This window comes from Carcharhinus amblyrhynchos, unplaced genomic scaffold, assembly GCF_965287045.1.
Source record: "Carcharhinus amblyrhynchos unplaced genomic scaffold, sCarAmb.v2.hapA chromosome_261, whole genome shotgun sequence".
Classification (NCBI taxonomy): Eukaryota; Metazoa; Chordata; class Chondrichthyes; order Carcharhiniformes; family Carcharhinidae; genus Carcharhinus; species Carcharhinus amblyrhynchos.
Window position 1 is genome coordinate 202,122 of NW_027650001.1, and position 8,176 is coordinate 210,297.

Below are 8,176 nucleotides of genomic sequence, written 5' to 3' on the forward strand. Positions count from 1 at the left end.
ATCAGATTACAGCGCTCCAGATGTTCATACATCCTATCCTTGAGGATCCTCTCCATTAGCTTGCCTATAACTGAAGTCAAGCTCACTGGCCTATAATTCCCTGGGTTATCCCTCTGACCCTTTTTAAACAACGGTACTACATTTGCAATCCGCCAATCCTCTGGGACCTCACCTGTGTCCAAAGAAGAGACAAAGATTTGCGTCAGAGGCCCAGCAATTTCATCCCTCACCTCCCTTAGCAGCCTGGGATAGATGCCATCAGGCCCCGGAGATTTATCCGTCTTTATACTGTCTAAAAGTCCCAACACCTCTTCCCTCGTGATGACTATTTCCCTCAACAGATCCTCAAACTCCTCAAGCACAGCACCAGACATCAGGCCCCTCTCCTGCGTGAATACCGACGCAAAGTATTCATTCAAGATCTCCCCCATTCCCCCAGGCTCCAAGCATAGTTCCCCTCCTCTGTCCCTGAGAGGACCAATCTTCCCTCTAACCATCCTTTTGTTTCTAACATAGGAGTAAAATGCCTTAGGATTTTCCTTAATCCTACCCACCAAAGCCATTTCGTGGCCCCTTTTTGCCTTTCTGATGCCCCTTTTTAAGTTCTCTCCTACACTCTCTGTATTCTTCTAACGCTATCTCTGTCCTCAAATGCCTAGATCTAATGTACGCCTCCCTCTTCCTCCTGACCAGGTCCTCAATATCCCTAGTTACCCACGGCTCTCTAATGCTACCCTTCCCATCCTTCCTCTTGACCGGCACATGTCTTTCCTGCAAAGATTTTAGTTTTCCCTTGACAGACTCCCACATACCCAGCGTCGACCTGCCATCAAACAGCTTACCCCAGTCCGTATCTTTAAGATCCTGCCTAATCCGGTTGTATCTAGCCCTCCCCCAGTTTAACACCCTCCCCTTAGGACAGGCTTCATCTTTATCCATTAATATCTTAAACCAGACAGAGTTGTGGTCACTGTTAGCCACGTGCTCTCCTACTTCAACGTCAACCACCTGCCCAGGCTCATTCCCCAGAACCAAGTCCAGTATAGCCCCCTCTCTGGTCGGGCTATCCACATACTGCTCCAGGGATCCTTCCATTACACACTGTACAAATTCCTCCCCGTCAGCACCCTCTGATCTCGGCACCTTCCAGTCTACCCCGGGGAGATTAAAATCTCCCACTACCACCACCCTATTCTTCCTGCACTTATCTAGAATGTCCCTGCTTATCCCTTCTTCCACAGCCCTCGGGCTGTTGGGCGGTCTGTAGTACACACCCAACATAGTAACATCTCCCTTCCTATTCCTCAACTCCACCCATAGCGACTCGATTCCTATATCCTCTATACCTCCCTCCCTCTGCACTGCTATGATGCAATCCTTAACTAACAACGCCACTCCCCCACCTCTCAGCGACCCAACCCTATCATGCCTGAAACACTTATACCCAGGAACATTCAACTGCCAGTCCTGCCCTCCCTTTAACCAAGTCTCTGTCACCGCCACCACTTCCAACTTCCTTTCGAACATTAATGCCTTCGGTTCATCTGTTTTGCCAGTCACACTCCTAGCATTGAAACACATGCACCGAAGACCCTCAGAAACAATCCGATCCTTCTTCCTACCCTCCGGGCTTACCCTATCCCCAATCCCAGTTCCGTCCACCTCCCCACCCCCCCTACGTATTAGTTTAAACCCTGCCGAAACACTCCAGCTAACCTTCCAGCTAAGATATGCATGCCCTTCCCAGTTAACTGTACCCCATCCCTCTTGTATATTTGCCCCTCTTTCATAAATTTTCATAAATTTCATAAATTTCAGAATTTGAGTATCAATACAATCCTCTCATTCTTCTAAATTCCAGTTATAACAACCATCCCAGGAATCAGTCTAGTAAACCTTCACTGAACCCTCTCTATGGGAAGTATATCCTTTCTTAGATAGAGAGACCAAAACTGTACATAATACTCCAGATGTGGTCTTGCCTAGATGCCTGCTAATCTCTACTGGGAAAAGGCAGCAGCCCCAACGTAGGCTATTGCTGTTGTCAGGTAGATTCTCTCTTGTTGCTAAGTGGAGTATATCTGGGTTTTGCTCCCAGGCAAATCCATGGTAATGGTTCCTCACACCAAATTCCTTAACACACAGCAGAGGGAAAAAAAACATCGTCACATGTTCCGAGTTCACACCCTTGTCTCTGTTGTTCCCCCAAACTTAAATAACTACAATTCAACAAGACTTCATTGGCTGGATAATGCTTTGCAAAGTCCTGATTCCGATTCACTTTTTTCACTCTGTCATAACGATTGGCAGTACGTCAGGAATGATTTAATAAACACATTTCAGTATGAAATTTAATGGTGAACAATTAATTTATTACAAGCTTTAAGATAAGTTCAATTCCTAAAAGTTCTTCCAAAATGACCCCATGATCTGCTTTAACACATTTGCATGTCAAGAAATAGATACGCACTGTTTTAATCCAGTGTTGAGTAGAAATCTCTCTCTCTCTCTCTCTCTCTCTCTCTCTCTCTCTCTCTCTCTCTCTCTCTCTCTCTCTCTCTCTCTCTCTCTCTCTCTCTCTCACACACACACACTCACTCACACACACACACACACACACACACACACACACACACACACACACACACACACACACACACACACAGTACAGGTAAATGTATTTCATGTGTATATTTACTGAAGCATCTACATTTACTGAAGGGCAGCACAGTGGGTTAGGACTGCTGCTTCACAGCTCCAGGGTCCTGGGTTCGATTCCCGGCTCGGGTCACTGTCTGTGTGAAGTTTGCACATTCTCCTCGTGTCTGCGTGGGTTTCCTCCGGGTGCTCCGGTTTCCTCCCACAGTCCAAAGATGTGCGGGTTAGGTTAATTGGCCATGCTAAGAAATTGCCCCTTAGTGTCCAGGGATGTGTAGGTTAGAGGGATTAGTGGGTAAATGTGTAGGGATATGGGGGTAGGGCCTGGGTGGGATTGTGTTTGGTGCAGACTCGATGGGCCGAAGGGCCTCTTTATGCACTGTAGGGTTCTATGTTCTATGTTCTATAAAGACTTCCCAGTGGTCTACGAATCTAAAACCCTCTGCCCTACACCAATCCTTCAACCACGCATTTAGTTGGAGTATCTCATTATTTCTAGCCCTGCTAGCCCCAGGCACCGGCAGCAGCCCAGAGAACGCCACCCTGGAGGCCCTACATTTCAGCCTAGCCCCCAACTCCCTGAACTGCCTACGTATGTCCCCCCTGCACTTAGTGCACGTAGGAGAGAAGGATGTAGGAACAATCACATCAGACTCAGTCCCTCCCCCCTTCAAAATTCCCTCTACCCTTTCTGAAACATCCTGTACCCCTGCTCCAGGGAGGCAGACTACCATCCTGGAGTCCCACTTTTGCCCACAGAACCGCCTATCAATCCCTTTGACTCTCCCATCCCCCACCACTATCTCACACCCTGCACTCTTCCCTTCCTCCGAGGTATTCTGATCTCCCTCCCTTGCCTTCTCTACCCCAGCTGTCACCCCACCTTTGATATTCCGGGGTAATTCCTCTAGGGCAGTCCTAGTGCTATGACTCCTTTTCTTTTTACTCTTCCTAACTGTAACCCATCCATCTCTCCTCCTAGGTCCTGGTATCTGCTCAGTGTTACTGTCCCTATCCATTATTTCCTCATTTTCCCTAACTAAAAACATATCCTCCAGCCTCAGTTCCAGCTGCCTCACCCGGGCCCTTAATCTCTGCACCTCTAGACATTTCCCGCATATGTGGGCTTTCGGGAGATGTGCTGTCTCCAGAAATGTCCACATATGACAACGAACACAGTGAACCCGTGTAACCCTAGACCCTGCCATTATGTTTGCCCCCGATTAAGGTGTCCTATTAATTCCTGTTACCGAGCCTGCGCTCGCCCAAGCCCAGTGAGCTTAAGCCCTGTTACCTCTCACTCTGCTTCCCGCCTCACTCCGCTGCCCGCTATCTACTCTGGCCGCCTTTTTATACTCCCGCGCTCCCTTCCCAGCAGCCCCCGCGCCTATCTCCCGCTACGGAGCGCCAAAATAAACAAAAACCCTCCCGAACTAGAAGTAAGTCAAAATACAGTAATTACAATGCAGCACACTCACCAAAAGGCAGCCACTCGTCAAAATCACAGCTCCAGAGAACAGTGAGTTAAAAAGTTAAAAATTACCTTAAACTCGAACTCTACACTCGCCCAAATCGCTGCGTCTCCGTGCTGCTCCACAGGAACAATCCTCTCCATCAACTTCCCTACCACTGACGTCAAACTCACCGGCCTATAGTTACCCGGGTTATCCCTCCTACCCTTTTCAAACAACGGTACCACGTTCATTATCCTCCAGTCCTCTGGGACCTCATCTGTGTCCAAAGAAGAGACAAAGATTTGTCAGAGGCCCAGCAATTTCATCTCTCGCCTCTCTAAGCAGCCTGGGATAAATGCCATTGGGCCCCAGAGATTTATCAGTTTTAATGCTACCTAAAAGCCCTAACACTACTTCCCTCGTAATCGATAGATCTTTCAATTGGTCTACAGCTCCCTCAATGACCATACCAGACATCAAGCCCCTCTCCTTCGTGAATACCGACAAAGTATTCATTCAGGATCTCCCCCATTCCCTCTGCCTCTAAGCACAATTCCCCACATCTGTCCCTGAGAGGACTGATTTTACCCCTAGCCACCCCTTTGCTCTTAAGTTAGGAGTAAAACGCCTTTGGATTCTCCTTAACCCTACCTGCCAAAGCCATCTCATGCCCCCTCTTTGCTCTCCTAACTCCCCGTTTGAGATCCCTCCTACTCTCTCTGTATTCCTCCAACGCTCTCTCTGTTCCCAGCTGCTTAGACCTGACATACGCCTCTCGTTTCTTCCTAACCAGGTCTTCTATATCTCTAGTAATCCACAGTTCTCTAATCTGACCTTTCCCATCCTTCCTCCTAACTGGCACATGCCTTTCCTGCACCCATTGCAGTTTTCCCTTGAAAGACTCCCACATGCCTAACGTGGTCTTGCCTTCCAACAGCCTATCCCAGTCTGTATCCCTAAGCTCCTGCCTAATCCGGCTGTATCTAGCCTTCCCCCAATTTAGCATCCTCCCCGAGGACTGCTCATCTTTTTCCATTCGTATCCTTAAGTAGACAGAGTTATGGTCACTATTAGCCACATGTTCACCTACCGCAACATCAACCACCTGACCCGGCTCATTGCCCAGAACTAAATCCAGTATAGCCCCCTCTCTAGTCGGGCTATCTACATACTGCTCCAAGGACCCTTCCAATACACATCTTACAAATTCCTCCCCGTCTGAACCCCCAGCTCTAGGCACCTTCCAATCCACCCCAGGGAGATTGGAATCTCCCACTACAACAACCCTGTTCTTCCTACACTTATCCAAAATGTCCCTACATATACCCTCTTCCACTGCCTGCAGGCTGTCGGGCAGCCTATAGTACACTCCTAGCATAGTAATGGCCCCCTTCCTATTCCTCAATTCCACCCACAGAGACTCAATTCCCAACCCCTCCATGTTATCCTCCCTCTGCACCGCTGTGATCTGCTCCCTAACTAAGAGCTCCACTCCCCCTCCTTTTCAACCCTCCCCTGTCCTGCCTAAAACACTTATACCCTGGAATATTTAGCTGCCAGTCCTGCCCCTCCTTTAACCACATCTCCGTCACTGCCACCACATCTAAATTCCTCGTGAACATCAAGGCCCTAAGTTCATCCGACTTTCCCATCACACTCCTCGCATTTAAACAGATGCGCCTAAGACCCTCAGGCCCTCTCGGATCCTCCTTCTCCTGGGGGATTTTCAAAGAACAAAGAACAAACAAAGAACAACCCAGCACGGGAAACAGGCCCTTCGGCCCAATGAGCCCGCACCGCCGCATCACCCTACACCTATTCTACCCTGCATGTCTACGAATGGGACCCTACTCAGTCAGATTCAGGGAAGAAATAGTGTCAATTTGGTGGAAACCAATTAGCCTAAGAGCACATCTTTGGGGTGTGGGAGGAAACCGGAGCGCCCGGAGGAAACCCACGCAACCACAGGGAGAATGCGCAAACTCCCACAGACACAGGCCCAAATCCATGTATCTGCACAGCTAGCAGTGCTAGTCACTGAGCTGTTGCGGCGCCCGTCTATCGGTCCAGGATCAAGCACACACACCGACATGAAGTACTAGGCCACTCCTGGACTTCCAAGAGCAGCCCACGCACGACCCGCCGTGTGCATGCCCCTCGCTTGACACGAGGTGGACCTCCACCTGTGGAATAAAGACAAAAAATATTAATCATACAGCCTGCCCTTCCGGTGTCTCCCGAGGTTTAACCCTATTTAATAGCCCCTACCATATCCCTCCATTCCCGTTTCACTCATGTGCCTATCTAACTGCATCTTAAACAAGTCCAACGTGCCTGCCTCCACCACCCTACTCGGTAGCGCATTCCAGACCCCCACAACTCTCTGCGTAAAGAACCTTCCTCTTACCTCCAAATTATACCTCTCCCCCCCTCACCCTTAAGTGATGACCTCTCGTGTTCGTACCCAGTCTAGGGAGCAGTCTCTCACTATTAACTCTCTCTATTCCCTTCAGTATCTTATATACCTCTATCATGTCCCCTCTCAATCTCCTTCTTTCCAAGGAGAATAGCCCCAGTTTCTTCAATCTCTCCTCGTAACCCAGTCCTCCCATGCCAGGCAACATCCTGGGAAACCTCCTCTGCACCCTTTCCAGAGACTCCACGTCCTTCCGGTAATAAGGTGACCAGAACTGGACGCAGTACTCCAAATGCGGTCTAACCAACGTTCTGTATAACTGAAGCATTAGACGGCAGCTTTTATACTCTAAGCCCCTTCCTATAAAGGCTAACATCCCATAAGCCTTCCTAACAACGTTCTCCACTTGTGACGCAACCTTCATGGATTTGTGAACCTGTACTCCCAGGTCCCTCTGTACGTCTATACTCCTAATCGGCCTACCTTTTATCACATAGCTCCTCCCTGCATTATTCCTTCCAAAATGCATCACCTCGCATTTGTCAGGATTAAATGCCATCTGCCACCTATCTGCCCACTGCACCAACCTATCTATATCCTGTTGTATCACCTGACAATCCAGTTCCTATCATCTAGACTTACCCTGACGTCCAACTCACTCCCAGTGCCTGAGCTGTCTGTCTCCTCCCCCCACCCCCCCCTCCATATTAGTTTAAACCCTGCCGAAACACTCCAGCTAACCTCCCAGCTAAAATGTGTACCATTCCCATTTAAGTGTTCCCTATCCCTCTTATACAAGTGCCCTTCCTTTGCAAAGACTTCCTAATGGTCTACAAAACTAAAACCCTCTATCCTGCACCAATCCCTCAGCCATGCATTCAGCTGTAGGATCTCATTATTCTTATCCCTGCTATTGCTGGGCACTGGCAGCAGCCCAGAGATCACCACCCTGGAGGCCCTACACTTCAGCCTGGCTCCCAACTCCCTGAACTGCGTACATATATCCCCCCTACTCTTCCTTCCTACGTCCTTCTCACCTACATGTATAATTACATCCACCTGGGTCCCTTTGCCCTTCAACATTCCCTCTACCCTGTCCAACACATCCTGTACCCCCCTGCTCCAGGGAGGCAGACCACCATCCTGGAGTCCTGCTTTTGCCCACAGAACCGCCTATCCATTCCTCTAACCCTCCCATCCCCCACCACTATCTCACATCCAGCCCCCTTCCTTCCCTCTGAGGCATTCTGCTCTTCCCCTCATGCCCTTTCCACCTCAGTTGGTGCCTTACCCCTACTATCTTGAGAGACTACCCCTGGGGTAGCCTTTGGAACATTACTCCTCTTCTTTTACCCCTTCCTAACTGTAACCCACCCATTCCGCCCCCCTCCTTGGCTCTGGGATCCCCTCTTGAATCTGGTTCCTATTCATTAGCACCTCATTCTCCGTGACTAAAAACAAATAAGAACATAAGAAATAGGAGCAGGAGTAGGCCATCTAGCCCTTCGAGCCTGCCCCGCCACTCAATAAGATCATGGCTGATCTGAAGTGGCTCAGTTCCACTTTCCCGCTTTCTCCCCATAACCCTTAATTCCCTTGCCTACCAAAAACCTATCTAGCCGTGTCTTAAATATATTTAGCGAGGTAG